Source organism: Drosophila elegans, unplaced genomic scaffold (genome assembly GCF_018152505.1).
Source record: "Drosophila elegans isolate 14027-0461.03 unplaced genomic scaffold, ASM1815250v1 contig_197, whole genome shotgun sequence".
NCBI lineage: Eukaryota > Metazoa > Arthropoda > Insecta > Diptera > Drosophilidae > Drosophila > Drosophila elegans.
The window spans coordinates 248,662-271,581 of NW_024545565.1; the positions used below are offsets into that span (position 1 = coordinate 248,662).

The following is a 22,920-nucleotide window of genomic DNA, read 5'->3' on the forward strand; positions in this document are numbered from 1 at the left end:
CACATCCTTCTTGGATCCCCAAACCAATCGAATACTTAGTGGCAAAGAGTTAAAAAGTCTTAAAGCTCTTAAGATTGGCTCATTCCGCGCATAGTTAGTCCTCGCAGCACTTTCAAAAAATGGGATGGCGGTACGGAGACTTCTGGCTGGGACGTTGAATTTAATTGATCTTAATATGAAGGGACTATCAATATTACCAATTATATGTTGCATTTTCAGTTGAAGCCGTCTGGAAAATACTAAACGAACCGATACGTCAGCAGGTCCCGCTATCGATAAGATTCGGTGGTGACACCGACTATTGATAGCGGGAGAGGATCTAGCTATTTAAATTTAGCCCGGTTCGCTCGTTAACTGGGTTAAATAGCCTTGAATACGTTCGCTGACCCATCTTGAGAGAGCGGGAGGGAAAATGGCGAACGACTTTGGTGTAGGTCAGGGTTTTGGTTTTAGTTGCTGCAATAAGTCGTAGGAGAACAGTCAGGAAAAGATAAATTCATAATTAGTGTTTAGATAAATTAAAGTGAGTGGTTATTTATTTGAAATAAACTTATGAATAACAGTGATTTTTTTTAAATATTAAAGCCACCAGGGACCCTATCTAAAGGGCCCCGAAAATTTAAGGGATTCGGGAATACTCACCTGGCGGACCTAACCTGGTCGTGAGGACCACGTCGGCCACCAGCAGCAGCAGTGATCCAGGTTCAGCAGCAGTGATCCTGGTTCAGCAGCAGCATTAGCCGCAGCAGCAACAGCGGTCAGCTTCAGCAGCAGCATTAACCGCAGCAGCAGCATTAGCCGCAGCAGCAACAGCGGTCAGCTTCCGCAGCAGCATTAGTCACTGCAGCAGCAGCGATCAGCAGCATCAGCATCAGCCCCAGCCCCAGCAACTGCCTCCGAGACGGCCACATACGGAGATTCCCTCGGTAAGTCCGTTCCGGGAACGAATGCCCGCGCTGACCACTTGGTCATCTCCAAGTCCACCGACGCACTGCCTCCGGTGCCTCTTACGCAGACGCTGCGCTATCCTCCGGACCAATTGGCTCCGTGCGGACTCTCGCTGGATTTTGCCGCTAGCGATTTTCTCTTCTGGCTGCAGCTTCAACCACATCCGACGTTGAACTCTGCAATAAATAAGTTTTAGTTATGATTTTTGTGATATCATACAGTCAAGATTGTCAAGTATTCACTGTGAAATATAATCTAAAATTAGAGGCTTAATTCCGAACCCTAGCCGCGCGTCCAACTACGTCTAAATTGGGTCGCGAAATTTAATGACTTACGGGATTTATTTAGCGTACTTATCTTTTCAGCACGTCCCTTCTTTTCCCTTGGAGCTCTTCAGGATTAGGCGACCCGGTTGGCAAACGCCTCCAATTTAGTGCCGTGCGGCGATTTTGCCAAACACTAAAAATTTCCCTTCTGTTGTTGCCGCTTTGACCGCTTCTCATCTGGGCGACGGTCTGAGATCGGCCTTAAGTGTTTTTAACGAAAAGAGTAGATTATTAGTAGGAATCAATAATGAATGTACTTTATTATTAGTCTTGCCCGAAATTAAATGTGAACAAGCTACCGAGATGTTTGTGTAAGTTACCTTGGGCGGGGAGATGAGCCGATCCTAATCCACCAGGAATAGACTCCGGTCTGCCGGAGATTGGGCGTGCCTCCTACATCCTTTTTGGGGCACCCAAGGTTGGGTGGGTGCGTTGTGGCAAGGACATCGAAGCCACCAATTTCGTCCAATTTTCAAAGTTTTGATGTAAATATAACTTTGTTTTGTTTTGATTTGTGGTAGAGATGGTAAATCGTCAACTTAGTGAGGTGAGACGTCCGATGAGTCGGAATCGATTGTTCGAACTGCAGGGCATAGGGGGTACTCCGCCCTGGGACTCCGTGGCTAGCCGGCGCTGCCCTCCGGGAAAGATGCAGTTCCGTAACAATATGGCGCCCAAATTTAACAAATAAAATATGTGATAGCTCCAGCCAGCCCACGAACGGTGGCTTGCATGACACACATGCAATTGCACCGTGGATGCGGACTGGTGGAGAAAAGTTGTTTAAATTTTGTGGGAAGAAAGGGAGGCGTGTCCACTAGAGGTAGGACAATTGCTCCCGAGGCACAGTTCACAGGGATTAGCTGTGATTTGGCGGTGACATCCTCTTCGAAGGAAATCGAAGGATTCGCATCCCAGGTCGTCCGTGCAATAAGCACGAAAGGTTAAACCAAAAACTGTGATAAAACTGTGATATAGGTATTAGGGACATATTTTTTTTGTTAAAGTAATTTTAATGAATGTCTTGTTTTGGGGTTACAGTGTAGTTGTTTGTTTGTGCAGATCCTTGGGTTTTCTTGGTATTTGCGTTTTCATATCATATCGGCTTAAAACTTAAACGTGTGGTCGTGATCCGTGACGTCGTCACGCGCTGCTCGGCCACCGCGACTTGAATAAAAAACGCAAAGTCCAAAAGGAAATCCTATGCGATCCTGCAAACAGCCGAAGTCCTTAACTGGCGACTTTCAGCACAGCTGAAAGTTAGTCCAGTTGAAGAGCGGCTTATTTAGTGAGAATTCGGACGAAATTGTAGACGCAAGACGACTGGCGCGGAGTCTACCGGCTGGTGATCGGCTCCATCTCCCCTTATTGAGACTGGAAAAAAAATAGAGAAAGAAATTTAGTCTGAGGGATTTGTTTTTGATAGGAGATAATTATTGGTGTGAATTTGTTTAGCCTTAGGTATTTGTTGGTTGTTAATATATTTTCTTATTTATTTCTTATTTATTCATTGTTTATTGTTTCTATTTATTTATTTTTATTATTTATTGGCCTGGTAATATAAGTATTCGTATTATTTAGGTGCATATTATTTAGTGGTATTTATTTATTATTATTTACTAGCATTAAGCATAATTTATTTATTTATACACAATTTGGGTTTTTGGTTGTCACATTGAATTCGGGGTTTCAGAAGTTGTGTTAGGGGTTACCAAAATTCAGGATGTCAAAGCGACAAGGCAGCAAGCATGATCACCTGCTTCGGTCGAAGGGTTTTCCAGGCGAGGACGACGAAAAGAAGTGGTCCACGGATGTGGAGGGCGCTACCGAGGCTGGCTTGCCGCGCATATCGGAAGGGTTGCCCAGGACTCCGCTTTCCCGTTTGCGCCAGGGACTGCAACAAGAGCAAAAAGGACCACAGGACACCGAGCTGCAGCAGGACCTAAGGCAGCAGCAGATCCTGGAGGGAATTGGTTCCGCGGCGGATGAGTTGTTGCAGCTGGACGATAAGGACGCAAGACTCCACGATCCTTTTGTAGATTCCGCGGCAAGGTCGGCCGTTAATGTGGCTTTGGCACAGGCGGCGGAGACCCATCGGAAGGCCCAAGAAGGCGGGATCAATCAGGCACTGAGGGACGAGATCCGAAGTGGCTTCCTGGAAATGATGAAGCTGATGAACGAGGTGTTAAGGCCTGCTGCTCAACGGCCTCAACTTCCCCTGGAGAGCGTGCCGGGTGAGCGAAGGCGTCCGGATTCAAGGATCACCGCAGAAATCCCTGGTCAAGCCCCGCAAGATGCGGTGCCGAAGAGCACACAGGTCGCCGGCATGGACGGTTCCAGGCTACCTCCGCCGAGGGTGCCACACAAACCGCCGAGGAGGCCGCTAGATTTCCAGGAGCTGGAAAGTAGCAGTCCCGAGTATCCTCCGGATCATGGAAGGTCGCGCCGAGACGATGACCCGGCCCGAAGCTGGTGCGTTGAGGACCGCAGGGCCTCAGAGTTCCGCGAGGAGCCGCGCCCGTATGCCAATGTGGGGCGGGAGTCGCCAACCAGCAATGGCGAATTGAGCGGTGGGGCGTATCCTTCGACGGGGAGGATGAGCGAAACTCGGTGGAAGATTTTCTCTTCAGGTTGGAGTTCCTGCAGCGGCAGTGCCAATGCCCGTGGCAAGAGGTGCTCCGAAACTTCCACCTGCTGCATACGGGGCGGGCTCGGGAGTGGTACTGGGTGCACGTGCGTCACTGCAGGGTGGACAGGTGGTCCCAGCTTCGAGCCTCGCTGATGGATAGGTTCCGATGCCACCAGACGGAGCACGACCGGATGCACCAACTTCTGCAGAGGGAGCAGCAGCCCGGTGAAGGAGTTGGCGATTACATCCACGCGATGCAGCAGTTGGCGGCTCGACTGAAAAGGCCACTGTCAGAGCGACAGCTGGTAAAGATTATTAAAAAGGGCTTGAGGGAGAGCATCGTAAGGTTTGTCTACGCGATGGATGTGCTCACGGTGGATGAACTGCGGGAAGAGTGCTGCGAGGTGGAGCTCAGTTTTGGACGTCGTGGACGGACCACGTACACGCAGCCGATGCGGTATCCTCCGGCGGAGAAGGCCAAGGTTAGCGAGGCTATTGGCCCAGATCCTGGTGAGGATCCTCCGTGACACGAGGTGGACGAAGTGCGGGCGAAGAATCCGTTCCGAGCCGGCTGCTGGAATTGCGGAGCCGTGGATCACGGGTTCCGTGACTGCGCAGCAACAGAACGCAGACTGTTCTGCTACCGATGTGGGAAGCCCGACACCGTGTCTCCCAAATGTCCGGATTGTGCGGAAAACGGTCGGCTGGGCGAGAGAGGATGCGTTCAGACAGGAGTTCCGCAGAGAAGAAGAGCTGGTAGGGTTAAATAAATGTTTACCTTCTAAGAATAGTAAAAAGTTTGCATTACGATACTTACCTTATGCGGAGAGGATGCGGCGGTACGTAGAAACCAGGAACAGAATCTTCTCAGAGCACCAGTTAGGCGGGATGCGTATGGTGTCTCGCAAGGTGCAGAAGGCCAGGGACCGATTTCGCAAACGTCGGAACTGCCGACGCGAAGCAGTGGCCGCCGTGAAGCGGAGTTTATCGCGAGATCCCAGACCGTTCGCCGCAGTCCGAGTCCTGACTAAGCAACTGACGGGGTTGTTGGACACTGGAGCGAGTGTTAGTCTGCTTGGTAAAGGTGTCAGAGGTCTTAGATGTGCCCGTCCAGAAGTACTTATCCGCAGTCCGTACGGCCTCTGGAGAGGATCGGTCAATTATAGGACGGGTCAAGTTACCGGTAGAATACCGAGGACGGACAGAGCACATTCTCTTCTACTTGTGTCCTTACCTGGAGCAGCCAGCTTATTTTGGAGTGGATCTTTGGCAAGCATTCGGACTGGCACCAGCGATTATAGCCCACATTGATCCGGAAGGCGTGAAGAAGGCCGAAGAATTACACGCCAGGGAGATGAAGCACTACACTGAGGTCGAGGATGACGATGAGGAGAAAACCGATCCCGAGTCCTGGACGCTTTCCAAGGCCGAGGAACAAGAGCTGGAGGAGATCAAGCAGCAGTTCTTGACCTTCGAGAGGGATGGCTTGGGTACCACCAGTCTGGAGAAGCACACTATTGAGCTGATGGACGGAGCCAAAGTGTTCAAGGATCGACCCTATCCGATGTCTCCCGCGAAGCAGAAGGTGGTCGAGGACGAGGTCGACAAGATGCTAGCGCTCGGAGTCATCGAGGAGAGCAAAAGCCCTGGAGCAACCGCACCACCGTAGTATCAAGATCTGGAAAACACCGGTTCTGCTTAGACGCACGAAAGCTTAATGATGTGACCATCAAAGATGCTTACCCGTTGCCCAGCATAGACGGCATCCTGTCCAGAATTGACCAAACGTACTACATTTCCAGCGTGGATTTGAAGTTCGCTTTTTGGCAGATTGAGTTGGACACGAGCAGCAAGGAGTACACAGCCTTTACGGTTCCTGGTCGGCCTCTTTACTTGTTCCGTGTGATGCCTTTCGGACTCTGTAACGCATCACAGAGGCTAGTGAGGCTCATGGACCGAGTAATCCCAGCTGAAATCCGCTCGAATGTGTTCGTCTACTTGGATGACCTGCTAATACTAGCGCCTGACATGAGAACGCACTTGAAGTATCTTCGCCGAGTCGCTGAATGCCTGAAAGAAGCAGGGTTAACCATTGGTCTGAGCAAGTCGAAGTTTTGCTTCAAGTCTTTGACCTACCTCCGTAACATATAACATCGTTGATAAAGAGCAGGCTCGCTATCGAACGCCGATCTACTAGAGGAAGCTGCAAAGGTTCCGAAAAGTGTATAGGCTTCTAGCGGCGCCTGAAGAACGTTTGTTTGTTTTGGCTTGAAAACTGGCGCATATTTTTGTATTTAGCGACCTTTGGAGAGTAGCCAGATGCCTAGCCAAATTTTGTGTCGGAAATTAGTGTTTAGCAAAAAAAAATACTAATTAGTATTTTTGCGGGTGATGCCAGATAGTTCCATGATCAGCTGTTGCTGAGAAGCTTGTCCTAAGCCGAAATGGCGGATTTTTCAGCTGGCAGACATTTCTGGAAAAGGCCGAAACCGACGCCGCATGATTTTTGAACTTCCTTCTTAATTAAACCTGCGTGGCAGTCAGACGTGTGAAATTTATTTCGTACCCATTCGGCAAAGTGGTGGAAAAAAATATACACGCAGTATTTCGAAGTTCTCGCAAATTGATTTTTCCCGCGAATAATTCAAGCAAAGAAGTGGGTTGTGTGGGTATTCTCGCTAAATATTTTCAAGTGCTGAATTTTCGATTTCTTTTAAAAGGCTGAAAATTTACGTTTCCTGATACGGCCGCCACCGCCGCCACCGCCGCCACGGCATACCAGCACAAGCGCATGTGCAAGGGGCCAATTAACTTTCGCCGGGGAGCACCCACATCGGCCGGCAGTCCAAATCTGCCCTGTGGAGCACCCACGCTGCCCAATGATTCGGATCCGCCCGGAGGAGCACCCCATTGACTGGCGATCTGCAGTCGCCCTGAGGAGCACCCGCCTTTGCTAAGCCGCAGTGCCTTAGGGAGCACCCCAATTTTGTTCAGTGATCAGCAGGAGCAGGAAGCACTCTCTCATTTAACTTAACGAGGAATTTCCTCGGCCAAATAAGCATATAGGCTAGGGAAAAAAATGTCCAATTAGATCGGCCCTAACCCAAATTTAAAAAAAAATGTATAAACTACGCTTGGGCTCGATCTTAACCTTATGTGTAGCCTAAAAAAAAAAAAAAAATCAGCTTGCGAGAAAATGTTCACGTGCATATCTAGCCATGTCCATATTTCCGTCCGTCCGTCTGTTTATGCACAAACTAATCTCTCAGTTTTAAAGCTATCTGCATGAAACTTTCCCAAAAGTTGTCTTTTTTGTTGCAGGTAGTATATAAGTCGGAATGAAATAAATATTTCAAAGCTACGGCTTAAATTTCATCAAAATCGGACGACTATAACTTAAAGCTCCCATTGAAACAATAGAAATATAAAAAAATTTTTTTTTATACCCTTGCAGAGGGTATTATAATTTCAGTCAGAAGTTTGCAACGCAGTGAAGGAGACATCTCCGACCCTATAAAGTATATATATTCTTGATCAGCATCACTAGGCGAGTCGATCTAGCCATGTCCGTCTGTCCGTCTGTCCGTCCGTCTGTCCGTCCGTCTGTCTGTCCGTCCGTTTATGTGCAAACTAGTCTCTCAGTTTTAAAGCTATCTGCATGAAACTTTCCCAAAAGTTGTCTTTCTATTGCAGGTAGTATATAAGTCGGAACGAGCCGGATCGGACGACTATAGCATATAGCTCCCATAGGAACAATCGGAAAAATAAATGAAAAAAAATTATAACTTTGCTGTTTTTTAATTTTTTGTTTAGTTCTTCGACATTTAGTAATGGTTAAATATTTCCGATTTACGGTTTAAATTTCATCAAAATCGGACGACTATAGCATATAGCTCCCATAGGAACAATCGGAAAAATAAATGAAAAAAATTATAACTTTGCTGTTTTTTAATTTTTTTTTTAGTTCTTCGACATTTAGTAATGGTTACATATTTCCGATTTACGGTTTAAATTTCATCAAAGTCGGACGACTATATCATATAGCTCCCATAGGAACAATCGGAAAAAATAAATGAAAAAAATTATAACTTTTCTGTTTTTTAATTTTTTGTTTAGTTCTTCGACATATAGCAATGGTTAAATATTTCAGAATTATGGTTTAAATTTTATCAAAATCGGACGTCTATATCATATAGCTTCCCTAGAAATAATAAAAATATATAAAATAACTATCAAATAATTGAGCTGCAAATCATGATAGCTTCAATGTTTTTAAACATATTCGAAAGTAAATCATAATTTTAATGTTTTCAAAAATGTTTAATTCTTGCAATAGCTGCAAGGGTATATGAACTTCGGCTTGCCGAAGTTTGCTTTCTTTCTTGTTTTTTAACATTATTATTTTATAATTTTATTTTAGAAATTCTTTATGAATAATTAATAATTTGTCAGTTCAGAATTACGCTTTTATTTTTATTAAAATCGGAAAACGATATCATATAGCTGCCATAGGAACTATCAAAAAAGCTTCAAATAGCTTCAATGTAAACATACACGCAAGTTAATCATCATTTTAATGTTTTCAAGAATATTTAATTTTTGCAATAGCTGCAAGAGTATATGAACTTCTGCTTGCCGAAGTTTGCTTCCTTTCTTGTTATGTCTTCGGATTGTCTATTTATTATTACTATTTCATTAAAATCTTTATTTTCAATTACTTGATCTTGTAAATTTTTGAATTTATCTTCTAGCTCTTTTTTATCGTATTCTGTTAATGTTCCAAATAAGTATTAATAAGCAGTTCCTACAATATTAATTAATCCTCGTTTTTGTCTTAAATAATAATTAATTAATTAATTAAATAATTCCTTTGATTTCATGTTTTAGTTGTTTTAGTGCTAAGGCAATATCTGGTACGTAATTAAACTTGTTTTCGTATTTCATAAAGTCCTGATATGTCTAATATTTTTTTGATTAATCTGTATCATATGATGTTCCTAATTTAAAGGTGTTTTTACAATCCCTGTGTTCAGAAGTAAATAACCGTTATTTGAAGTGATAAGATTAATACTAATTTGTTGAGCTGTTGTCGATGTTACTTTCGTCCAAGTCATCATCATGATCATTTTCAAAATTAGAGTCAGTATTGTCAGCTTCCCTGGAATGGTTAGAGAGATTTAGCGCTTTAGCTTTTTTAAACATACGTTGCATTTCCTATATTCATTAATTTGTCTTCAGCATCCGAAAGTGTATTTATGATTCTAAGTTTTTGTTATTAACCCTTTCTATATAAGCTATACCATTTTTACTACTAATGATTTCCATATTAATATTTTCTTTCTATAACCAGTTTCGTAATGATTTGAATACTAGGTCAGGATCTTGATCCATTTTAATAGTTTTAGGCTTACCTATCATACTAAAAATTTTGAGTAATGTTTTTTATACTCTTGCAGAGGGTATTATAATTTCAGTCAGAAGTTTGCAAAGCAGTGAAGAAGACGTTTCCGACCCTATAAAGTGTATATATTCTTGATCAGCATCACTAGGAGAGTCGATCTAGCCATGTCCGTCTGTCCGTCCATCTGTCCGTCCGTCTGTCCGTCCGTCCGTCTGTCCGTCCGTCTGTCCGTCTGTTTCTACAAGTCTCTCAGTTTTAAAGCTATCTGCATGAAACTTTCACAAAAGTTGTCTTTCTATTGCAGGTAGTATATAAGTCGGATCAAGTCGGATCGGACGACTATATCATACAGCTCCCATAGTAACAATTGGAATAATAAATGAAAAAAAATCATATCTTTTTTGTTTCTTAATTTGTTTTTAATTCTTCGAGATATAGTAATGGTTAAATATTTTAGAGTTATGGTTTAAATTTCATCAAAATCGGACGACTATAGCATATAGCTCCCATAGGAACAATCATAAAAATAAATAAAAAATTATAACTTTGGTGTTTTTTAATACTTTTTTTAATTCTTCGAGATGTAGTAATGGTTAAATATTTTAGAATTATGTTTTAAATTTCATCAAAATCGGACGACTATAGCATATAGCTCCCATAGGAACAATCGTATAGCTGCCATAGGAACTATCGAATAATTAAGCTGCAAATCATCATTGCTTCAATGTTTTTAAAAATACACGCAAGTATATCATAATTTTAACGTTTTCAAAAGTATTTAGTTTTTGAAAGAGCTGCAAGGTTATATGAACTTCGGCTTGGCGAAGTTTGCTTCCTTTCTTGTTTACTTTCAATCTTTTTTTTGTTTCTATAATAGAAATTAATTTTGAATGAATGTCAATACATGTCAAAAATGTACGTTGGCCAATAAAATAATAGTTCTACGGGCGAAACAAATAGGCTTACCTTCTTGTGATAAAATAACACCTAATGCATAATTGCTTACATCTGTAGTTAAATCAAACTTTTTTCGAAATCCGTATATGTGGTCGTTACTTATTAAAGTTTTTAATTTTTCAAATGCTTCGGTATAACTGGGATCTCTAACATTTATTTTGGCTCCTTTCTTTAAAAAAAGAGTCATTGGTCTTGCGAGTTTTGCAAACTCTTTTATAAATTTGTGATAAAATCCGCGAAGGCTTAAAAACGATTTAATTTGGTAGTTTCTCGTTTCATAAACTCACATTTATCTAATTGCAGTTTAAGATGTGATCTGCAAAGACGTTCGAATACTTTTGGCATTTTTTGGACCAAATGGCATCCTAGTATACTCATAGTGTCTTTTCTTGGTGGAGCTTGGTCCATTGACATTTACCCAATTCATCTAATATTTCATCCATATTTGGAATAGGAAATTTATCACTTATAGTTATTTCATTGAGTCCTCTGTAATCAATGGCCATACGAAATTTGGGAATGCCCAATGCATCCTTTTTCTTTGGTACCATTACTATAGGGTTCAATAAAGAGATTTTGATTTTCTGATAATACCTTGATTTATCATATCCTCAATTTGATTTTTTACTTTTGTGTCATAAATGTAGGGATAACTATATGGTCTCCTATAAATTGGTTCATCGTGTTTTGTTTATATTACGTGTTTGATTTCGTTCGTGAAAGTCAAATTGTCACCTTCGCGATACTGAGTATCAAAATAATTGGACATTAATAAATGAAGTTCAGTTTTTTCTTCATTATTTAAGTGATCGTCTCTTAAATAATTATTTGTTAAGTCTGTTTGCATGGCATAAATATATTCGTCATAATTTGTTATTCTTCAACAGGTTTGATTACGTTCCTCTGTTATATTTATCATTGGGAATTCGTAATTATTTAGAATAATAGTGTTTCTCATGAAATCAATTTTGGCTGAGGTTTCTTTTAGAATTTTTCTTCCTATAAGAATATCATAATGATTTGAAAATTTTTTAAAAAAATGTTTGCTTGGATGAAAATAATTTTGGGATGCTAAATTCGATATATTTTTCTAAAGTTACAGATTCTCCTATCGTTTGGACTTTTGTCAAAATATTTTTAGTTGGATATTTCAAAAAGTTTTCGTTTACAAATTTATGCTTGAGCCTGTATCAATAAGACAGAGGCATAGTTTGTTATCAATTTTAATTTTTATTGCGGTGGTGTTTCTTCCGATGCTGTTGTCTGAAAATTTTCAATTGTGTCCATTGGCTCAGTTCTACGTTGTTGACCTGAGTCTGAGGTTCGGGCACGTTTTTGGGGAATATTAGTACTTTGAGTAGTCTGGGCATTTTGTACTTGATTATTTTGAAGAGATCTAGGATAATATTGATTGCCAGAATAATTATAATTATAACTGCTATTATTACCCCAGTTCTTATTTGAGTCGAACTTGTTCTGTCTCTGTTGATTGTTGTTATATCGATTTTGGTAGTTATTATTTTGGATTCTTTCTCTTTGATTATTATCTGACTGATTATTTGGGTTAAAGTTTCTTGCTGATCTAAAGTACGGATATTCGTCGTCATCATTAGAGTTTTGGGATGTATACGAGCGGGTATTTAAAGGTTTATCTACAAACAATCCTACAGCTTGGGCAGCTTGTTTTAATCTAAGAGGAGTTGATATATCAAATTTGCTCAACGTAATATATGTTTGTACTGGCAATTTTTCGCGAATCACTTCAGCTTATGTATCATTCAAAGTTCTTGATACTAAAACCGTGCTTGATGGATTGTTATCTAAGCTGAGTTTACAACATATTCTACTTGTTTGTTCTTCTAATTCTTCGACAAATCTACGTAAATTATTTTTGTATTTAGTCTCACGTAATTCCATAATCATCCGATGTGGAGGTGTTGCGCTGTTGTATTCGCTGATAAGTAAAGTCCTTAATTCCTTCCAGTCCTGTGGTATATTTCCCATCAACTATGTTCGGGCTCGTCCTATTAGAAGGTTTCGGATGGCTGCTTGTATAATTTGATGTTGGGCTTCTGATGTTGTTGGATAATGGTAAACTAGTTCGTCAACTTCCTTTATGAAGAGAGCCAAGTAGAGTGGGTCTCCATTAAATTTATTTATCTGCTTAAGTTGCAGAAGAAAATGGTTCATGGCCACGTCTGTAAGAATTTGTGTTGCTTTTGCGGCTGTGACTGCGGCTGATGTTGATGGCATTTCCATTTTTACAGTTTAGTATTATTTTTTTTTTTTAATTTTTAAAAAAAATTTTGTTTACACTAAATATATCAGTTATTAGATTTATTATCGCTGAATTTAGACATTAAAAATCCTCATTCGTGATTTGACTAATGTTGTTGTTTTATTTTCGCAATATTTTAAGTAAGTTCGTTTTGCGGATACAAATAAATTTATTTTCACTAAAATATTTTTTGAAGTCCTTTTTAGGTAGTCACTCGCGAGGATATTACTTGTATCCTACCGGCTGCGCCAATTAGATTTTTCATTTTTATATACAGTGGAGATTTATTGGTAATGTCTTAATAGTTAGAGTCCCAAAATTGAACTGTCCTTACAATTGCATTATTCTTATAACTATGGCTTTTATCGGTGACAGCGACGCTAGCAGCGAAAGTGGACTTCGATCAGAAGATTTCGATTGGTCGAATTGGTGGTCTGATGGGTGGGTTGTCAGGCTGCATCTTTTGTTTATTAAATTTGGATTGGTCAAAGCTTTTATGCTGATGAATGGGTTCTCATGCTGGACCCTTTGTTTAAAAGTTTACCACTTGTATATGTCTGCTGTCGTCGGTAAAGGCGTGTGAAATGTTTATAATAAGGGGACTGTTGATAACAGGCGTGGGAAATGTTTATGTCTAACGGGAAATGTTTATGACTGATTAATTTGAATAACTCCTATAGTAGGCTCTGAAATGTTATGTTTGACAAATGAATTAATGGGTATCTCTGGATATACAGGTTGGGTGTTATTTTTGACAATTGAAGTAATGGGTATCTCGGGATATACAGGCTGGGTGTTAGGCTTGATGTCTGGAGTATTTGGTAATACGTCACTCGCCCCTCCTTTAGAACATTCAACATCCTTGTTGAATCTTACAAAAATTTCGTTTTTGTTGGCTAGGCGCCTGTAGGTAAATATGATGTAAGTAGTGATAGTTAAAACTATAATTATTAAAATTGTGAATACAATTCACTTGTAAACTGTTTCTTGCTTTTCTTGATAACTAATTGATTTCTTAATTTGTATCAATGGAATTGGTTTATATAATGTTACATTCGTGCTAGATAATATAATTTTATATTCGTTTATAATCTTTGAAGTAGTAAATTTTATTTTTCTTATTTCTAAAGGGCATTGACTTAATTGTATTATGTTGTTTCCCTGTATCGTTTTGTTGAAAATTTCACAATCTTGTTTAATTTGTGTTTTGCTTAAATTATAAGTTATAATGATGTTCGGTTCAATATATTTTATAGATTCATTTTCTGATATAAACGTGTGTTGACAATTCGCTAGTTGATTAGTAAGAATTTGAGAGATACATTGATCAGTGATTATAAATTTTTGGTCTAAACTTGGTGTATTTTCTAAATAAGAAACAATGTTTTTATCAGATACAATATATTCAAAGTTATCATTTATGTCAATTTGTCGGCCTATATTATCTGGGTATTTTATAATTCTATATTTTTGGGTTTCCTTAAATGAAGTTGGTATATGAACTAAAATAAAAGTGTCTTTAGTCTGGCTACTTATCTAAGCTAATGTTTTGATTGATAAAAGTTTTTCTTCGTCTATATCATCCAACTCTTCATGTTTCAATATTTTAGGATTGAATATTCCTATTCTTGTTAATTATGATCCCATTTGTAAATCTTTAATATACTCAAGGAAAATGTTTAATGAATATCTAAAAATGTATAATGCATCCATTTCTTCTTCATCTTTCACAAGTCTTTTTATGTCATCGGATTGTTTATTTATTACTGTAACTATTTCATTAAAATCTTTATTTTCAATTACTTGATCTTGAAAATTTTCTAATTTATCTTCTAGCTCTTTTTTATCGTCTTCTGTTAATTTTCCAAATAAGTATTTATAAGCAGTTCCTACAATAATAATTAATCCTCGTTTTTGTCTTTGTGTAGAAATAATTCCCTTGATTTCATGTTTTAGTTGTTTTAGTGCTAAGGCAATACGTAATTAAACTTGTTTTCGTATTTCATTAAGTTCTGATATGTTTCTAATATTTTTGTTTGATTAATCTGTACTATGATACAATCCCTGTGTTCAGAAGTAAATAACCGTTATTTGAAGTGATAGGTGTAATACTAATTTGTTGAGCTGTTGTCGATGTTACATTCGTCCACGTCATTATAATGATCATTTTCAAAATCAGAGTCAGTATTGTCAGATTCCCTGGAATGATTAGAGAGATTTTGCACTTTAGCTCTTTTAAATTTACTTATGTGCTTTATTACTTTATGACCCCTATTAGTTTCTTGCCAATGCTTTTCGTCTTTCTGTTCTAATGCTCCTGTCTTTTTGAATGGGTTTACTAATTTCGCTTTACGTTTCATATCTTTTTCAACTTTGGTATATCTAAGATCCACTTCATGTTCCTCGCGATTTTTATTAATTTTATCTATTTTATGTTCTTTTTGTTTTTGCATATTTTTACTCGGTTCCATTCCATAAAGAAAGATTTGAGCAGGGGTTTTACCAGTGGCATCATGGATTATTTCGTGATTGTAGACATACGTTGGTTTCTATATTCATTAATTTGTCTTCAGCATCAGAGAGTGTATTTATGATTCTAAGTTTTTCGTTAATTGTTTTATGAACCCTTTCTATGTAAGCTATACCGTTTTTACTACTAGTGATTTCAATATTAATATTTTCTTTCTGTAGCCAGTTTTGTAAAGATTTCGATACTAGGCCGGGATCTTGATCCATTTTAATAGTTTTCGGTTTACCTATCAAACAAAAAATTTTTAGTAATGCTTTTTTACTTTCAATCCAGTCTGTGGTTTTTGTTTCTATAATGGAAATGAATTTTGAATGAATGTCAATACATGTCAAAAATTTACGTTGGTCAATAAAATAATAGCCAATAACATATTTATCACGAATATTTTGAGTTTCAGAAGTCTTTTCAAAAGGGAGTGCAACTTTTCTGTGCTCTGCTTTGCATAAATTACAGGCCTCGCATTTATTTATAATGTTTTGAATAAGTTTTTGTGCGTCTGGGAAATAATATTTAGTTTTAAAATCGTCATACGTCTTTTTAATGCCTTGGTGTCTCGTCTTTTCGTGTATTTCTAATATTTTTTCGTGGATGTCTGCATATGTGGACAAGTTGGGAAGTATTACTGAAGTTTTCATTAATTTTGTACCATGTTTGGTTTAATTAAATCCATATAGGCTCGTTGAAAGATAGCAAAGTCTTTGTCATTATTAATGAACATAACAAAATTGTGTCCACATATGAATTTTATAATTATATCTTTTGCTAAACGGTCAGTCATGTCACTGTAAATTATTTTGTTAAAGTAGTTACGAACTTACTCGTTAGTGTCTTTATTTCCTTTTTCAAATATTAGTTGGTGATTAAAAACGTTAATAGGTCGTTCAGTGATCTGTATGCAATTGCCATTATCTTCTTGTGCACTATGCACTGTTGCTGCAGTAGTTTTTAATTCATCATCATTTTGAAAAACTTCTTCAAATTTTTTATCTTTAGTTTCCTTTTTTGTAATTCTTGATAAAGCATCTGCTACGTGATTCTCTTTTCCTTTAATGTATTTTATTTCATAATCAAACTCTCTAAGTTTAATTTTCCAACGTTGTAACTTCATATTAGGTTCTTTTATATTATGTAACCAAACAAGCGGTTTATGGTCTGTGCATATTTTAAAACTTCTTCCAAAAAGATAAGGGCGGAAATATTTGGTTGCCCATACTATAGCTAGTAATTCTTTTTCAATAGCTGCGTAATTTAACTCAAGTTCATTTAAAGTTCTACTGGCGAAACAAATAGGCTTACCTTCTTGTGATAAAACAGCACCTAATGTATAATTGCTTGCATCTGTAGTTAAATCAAACTTTTTTTCGAAATCCGGATATGTGAGAATTGGGTCGTTACTTATTAGAGTTTTTAATTTTTCAAATGCTTCGTTATAAGTGGGATCTTTAACATTTATTTTGGCTCCTTTCTTTAAACAAAGAGTCATTGGTTTTGCGATTTTTGCGAAGTCTTTTATGAATATGCGATAAAATCCGCAAAGGCCTAAAAACGATTTCATTTGTTTCGGAGAGTTTGGAATTTTAAAATTTTGAATAGCTTGAATCTTATTTGGATTTGCTTTGATTCCTTCAGTTGTAATTATATGTCCTAAAAATTCAGTTTCTCGTTTCATAAACTTACATTTATCTAATTGCAGTTTAAGATTTGATCTGCGAAGACGTTCGAATACTTTTCTAAGAGATTGGATATGCTCTTACAAAGAGGTTGAAAATATGACGATATCGTCCAAATACACAAGACAATGGGTACCTATTATGTCGTATAAAATATTATTCATGCAACGCTAAAATGTCGCGGGGGCATTTTTTAGACCAAATGGCATCCTAGTATACTCATGTGACCTTTCTTGGTGGAAAATGCAGTTTTTTGTATATATATAGACGTTCGAATACTTTTCTAAGAGATTGGATATACTCTTGCAAAGAGTTTGAAAATATAACAATATCATCCAAATACACAAGACAATGGGTACATGTTATGTCGTATAATATATTATTCATGCAACGCTAAAATGTTGCGGGGGCATTTTTTTTGAGCAAATAGTGTCTTTTCTTGGTGGAAAATTCAGTTTTGTGTATAGAGCCTGGGTCCGTTTCAATTCGATGGAATCCTTTAGCAAGGTCTAATGTTGTAAAGTATTGACATTTACCTAATTTTTCTAATATTTCATCCATATTTGGAATAGGAAATTTATCATTTATTGCCGACGTCAAACCAGCAAGCAGTACCACACTCAGCCCTTCAGCAGTGCCGACGGCAACCCAACAAGCAGTACAACACTCGGCCCTCCCATAGCGTTGATATTATTATAATTAGAAACGTAGCCCTAACCAGTCTTACTATTAAACATATCTATTCTCTGTAGCGTTCGATTTGTGTTATTCTTTGGGGAAAGGGAGGTAAACCGATCTAAAAGGAAATAAATTTCTGTCTCGAACCCTGGCCACGGCGAGCTATAACACCTCACACACCTTAGGCGTTTTACTAAACACAAGCTCATATGGACAGTAGTCATGTACCATAGTGGGTATAGTGTTGAAACAATATGTAAAGTAAATAAGCCAAACATCCCATCTGTTATGACGGACGAGATGTATGATCTAACGTATTCGTTTGTGGCTTCTTTCGATTGTACCTAATGACTGGTGGTGGTGTGCGGTAGAAGTTATGTTTTCAGTGTTTAGATATTTACATAAATCATTAATTACTGAATTCTTATATTCGGTTCCCATGTCCGTATTAAATGTATTCATTGGACCGATCGTATCCGCTAACACTCTATCAAATGGTCAAGGGCGTTTTTGTATGTTTCGTTGTTTTGGCCTGTTGGCTTTGAATATATTTTTTCACGTGGTTTGCAACGTCACGTGTCATGATTTCCAATAATAATGTCGTTTTATTTTTGCTAGCGTTTTCGTAATTCCTCTATGTCCACCTTGTATTGGATCATTGTGTAGTCTAGACAGTATATGTTATTTGTAATTTTATTTTATATCTATTGAAATAATTTCAAAGATTTTCTCGCTCGGTGCCATCTTAAGTTGGTTAATCTTATTTATACCGGCTGTTTTTTCCAGCCTTTGGAAAAATTGATCTAAATTGATCTAAATCGACTATTCCATCTGTATATAGATCATCAACATTTATTCTTGCGAATATCTTTTCTCCTTTTTCAATAAAAAAACAATTTGACGCTGTTAAGTGCAAGGGTACTACTTTTTTAACATCTTCAATGCGAATGACGTCAAATATTTTTGGATTAGAAGCTGTCGGTTGCTTATGCAAATCCGAATCTGATTTTGAAAGTGCGCAGTTTTTATTTTTCTGTCTACTTTGTAATCTTGTAGTGACTTTAAAATTTGTCTATTAATATCTTTATGTTCTTCGATGCTTTCCTTGACAAGGCATCTGCCACATAATTTTTCTTTCCCTTAAAGTACTCTGCTGTAAATTGAAATTCTTCTAGATCTAGACTCATTCTTGTTAATTTAAAAGTTAGGTTTTTCATCGAAAACAAATATGTTAGGCTTATGATCTGTTTAATGGTGAAGGGATTGCCATAAACATATGGTCTGAAATGATTTACAGCCCAATGTATTGCTGCTTATTCTTGTTCAGTTGTTGACTTATTACTTTCGTCCTTTGTAAATGTGTTAGAGGCGTATGCTATTGGGAGGTCTACCCCATCATATGACTGGGTTAAAACTGCTTCGCAAGCTTGCTTACTGGCATCTGTTGTTATATTGAATTCTTTATTGAAATCTGGGTATTGTAACAGGGTTGGTTGAATTAATGCATTTTTAAGATATTCAAAGGCTTTTTGACATTCAGGTGTTCAATTAAATGTAACATTTTTCTTGCAAAGGAGAGTTAAGTGACTTGAGTAGTAAGAAAAAACGTCTGTAATAGTTGCAAAAAGCTACGAATCTTCTTGATTCATCTGCATTAAAAGGGACAGGGTATTTAATTATTACGGTATATTTTTTATCATCAGGTAAAATTCGTGTACAACAGCAACAACAGCAAGACGCGCGTCGAGTGTCTTCGCTTGAGCTGTCTTCGTCTTCGAAAAATAATGCATACTTAGCAATTGTCTCATTGGAGACAGTAAATAACACAACAACAGGTGCAATGTCGTCGCCCGCTACTGAGAGAGCTCGGTTTCTTTCGCCAGCACTATTTACCAACTCAAGCTGCGCTGCCCCAACTCAGTCATGGAGTTCGCAATGCCCTTCCCCCTTTCCACCTATAGACGCACCGACTTCATCAGCTTGTGCGCTCACTGATACGGTACCCTCAACAACAACTGTCGTATCGACTACAACAACAACAACTTCAACATCGACCAACGTGTGGCCGATTTTGGCATCGCGAGCAATACTAGCTTCTGCTGCAGAGCTCTGACAATCTACGCTTGTACAGACTGGGATCGATCGGTATGTACAAATAAAAAGAAAACTTAGTCCGCAAAACGCTAGAGAAACAAATTTGCCTAAACTTACGAAAACTTCAAACAACACTGTTTGCGCACTTGGCGCTTGTATTTAAATCACTAGTTGTAGGGCGAGAGCGGGAGCCAATAAAGCTTTCGTCCGTTCGCTCTTGCGAATTCGCCCCGTCTCTCGCCACCGTAACATAAGTTAGGTTCTAATAGAAATTATTGAAATATAATAGTCAGTCATCAATCGAACGTCATCGTAGTCACTCCTTTTCGTCGCGCTTTCGAAATAGTTTTTCACAAATTCGCAATTTAACATCGTCGAACTACTGCAGTCACAAGTTTTCGCGTTGTTGATACAAAACAGTATTAAATTTTCAAACACCACTACGGCCACTTCTGCAAACAAATTTGCCATACTTGGCGAGCTCGAAAAAGATGACGGTCAACGACCCCAAGCCAACAAAATTGTAAAGCCACCACCTGTCTACATAAGAGATCAAAATTGTTCAGATCTAATCAATAAACTCAAGCAAAAAATTGGGCAAAACCACTTTTATATTACTGTTTTAAAAAGACGTAATATATCTGAAACCAAGCTCCAGATCACCAAAGAAACCACCGCTCTGTAACAAACTTCTGGACAGTGAGCGTGTTAATTATTACACCTACCAACTCAAAAGTAGCAAAGGACTTCAAGTTGTAATAAGGGGTATCGAGTCAACTGTCCCGGCAGCAGATATAGCTGAAGGACTTAAAGAAAATGGCTTTGACGTTAAAAACGTAATGAACATAACCAACAGGGCAAAAATTACTCAGCCAATCAGCCAAGATTGAACTCAAACCAGACGCGACTACTCTGAACAAAAACGCTGTGCACCCCATATACAAGCTGCAATACCTACTCCATCGAAGAATAACCGTAGAGGAGTCGCATAAACGAAACGGCCCGGTACAGTGTGCAAACTGCCAGGAGTTTGGGCACACAAAAAGTTACTGCACCTTGCGACCAGTCTGTGTTGCCTGTGGCGACCTGCACTCTATAGAAGCTTGCACGGGTAACAAAGAAGATCCAGCACTGAGAAAATGTAGCAACTGTGGTGGAAACCACACTGCTAACTACAGGGGATGTCCCGTCTATAAAGAGACCAAGAGTCGGCTAAACCAGAGGCGCCAACAACCAACCTCAACCCAACAGGTTGCTCAGCCAAATTTTTATATTCCTTCGCAAACCACTTCTGGAGTTACTTTTGCGGCTGCACTTCGATTGTCGCCTACAAGAACAGCTCAGGCCGAAGCATTACAGCCCCTCCCGCCTATACCAAAACCAAAATATACTCCGCTTCCAGAGCAAAACGCTCAAAGACGAACTCAACCTTATAACCAACAAAACCAGACTCCACAAATACAAATACGAAGCAACTTAAGCTACACTCACTAACATCATGCTTTCAATGCAAGGTACCCTCCAGGAACTAGTGCGAAAACAGAACAACCTTATGGAATTTCTAATCAAACAAAAGTCAACTTAAATGGATCCCTTAAGAATATGCTTTTGGAACGATAACGGTGCTTCGCAGCACAGACTTCGAATTCTACAGTTCTTAAACACCCAGGACATCGATCTCTCAGAAACGCACCTAACCAATAAAAAGCATTTCTATCTCACTGGCTACATCTTCTTTGCGAGCAACCAACCAGGCAAAGCTCACGGAGGGACCGGAATCCTTATCAAACAGCGCTTTAGGCATCACTCTGTGGAGGCGTTTGCTTACAACCACATACAGGCCACATCAACATAACCAGCGGTCCAGTCACCCTTTCGGCTGTGTATTGTCCCCCACGATTGAATATTCAAAATACTCCAAATATACAACGCTATTATCAAACCCGGTAATAAGCTAGATTTTGTTAGTCCCACATACTAGCCAGCAGATCCGAACAAAAAACCAGACATTATCGATTTTGCTGTGCCGTCCAGGCTGATACATGTTGAAACCCTGGCGGAACTGTAATCTGACCTCTCGCCTGTTTTACTTTGTCTATCTGAACATCCACAATTTGTCGACCACAATTTCGGACATCCAATACAACAAACTGGCTAAAGTATAAAAAATATATAAGCTCACACTTTGAAATCGAACCTAAAATCTCCTGTGAAGCTGATATTGAAGACTCACTTAAACATATAACGGATGTAATGTCCTCTGCTGCCAAACACTCCACACCCGAACTTTCGGGGGAGAGGCAGCTCAAATATTACTTTGTTATTTTATATATTTTTATTATTTTTATGGGAGCTATATGATATAGTCGTCCGATTTTATGAAATTTAAACCGTAATTCTGAAATATTTAACCATTACTATATGTCGAAGAATTAAAAAACAAATTTTAAAACAGCAAAGTTATAATTTTTTTTGTATTTTACTTTCGATTGATATAGTCGTCAGATTTTGATGAAAGTTAAGCCGTAATTCTGAAATATTTAACTATTACTATATGTCGAAGAACTAAATAAAAAATAAAACAACAGCAAAGTTATCATTTATTTTATTTATTCTTTCGATTGTTCCTATGGGAGCTATATGCTATAGTCGTCCGATCCGACTCGTTCCGACTTATATACTACCTGCAATAGGAAGACAACTTTTGGGAAATTTTCATGCAGATAGCTTTAAAACTGAGAGACTAGTTTGCGGAGAAACGGACGGACAGATGGACGGACAGACGGACGGACAGACGGACGGACAGACGGACAGACGGACGGACGGACAGACGGACGGGCAAACGGACATGGCTAGATCGACTCGCCTAGTGATGCGATGTTATAGGGTCGGAAATGTCTCCTTCCCTGCGTTGCAAACTTCTGATTGAAATTATAAATTAGAGTGATATTGAACAATTAACTCTTAGTCCAAAAGGCAATCATTTTTTTGCAAATGTAACTAATGCAGTTCTGAAGTGTTATCATGTCAACTGCGTATCCCTTGTTCTTAATGCTCTCTTCTACCAAAGTAGTCACTCTTCGAGTTTTATCGGCATTTTTGCCCTCTTCTGTGCACCAAAGAACAAAGATGTACATGCGTGAAAATTCGCAGTTAGAAGAAGCGCCTGTAGAAAATGATAACATACAAATGAGCGAAAAAAGAATATCCAAAATTGTCTACAAACACAAATGACAAACACAAAAGAAACATCACAAAAGCAAAGGAAGAGCAGCAGACTGCGTCGCAAATTTGACCCTGAAAACAGTAAGACAGCATAAGTTTATTAATGAATACACACACATTAGCAAGTATTAGCAGCTACACTTAACGTTCTTATTACCTTCAAACATTGACAAATGCACTGATA

At 38.7% G+C, this 22,920-nt stretch overlaps 1 long non-coding RNA gene across 2 annotated transcripts; it reads right to left on the reverse strand.

Moving 5' to 3' along the window:
• Positions 1-811: 811 nt before the first annotated feature.
• On the reverse strand, positions 812-1,804 carry LOC108134650. Of its 2 annotated transcripts, none has more exons than XR_001773832.2 (3): positions 1,595-1,804; positions 1,284-1,474; positions 812-1,124 (listed from the first exon to the last, which is right to left on the reverse strand). It is a non-coding gene; the product is annotated as an uncharacterized LOC108134650 (long non-coding RNA). The 2 variants fall into 2 exon arrangements; XR_001773833.2 differs by having other exon boundaries at positions 1,302-1,474; positions 1,595-1,803.
• Between the last annotated feature and the right edge of the window lie 21,116 nt (positions 1,805-22,920).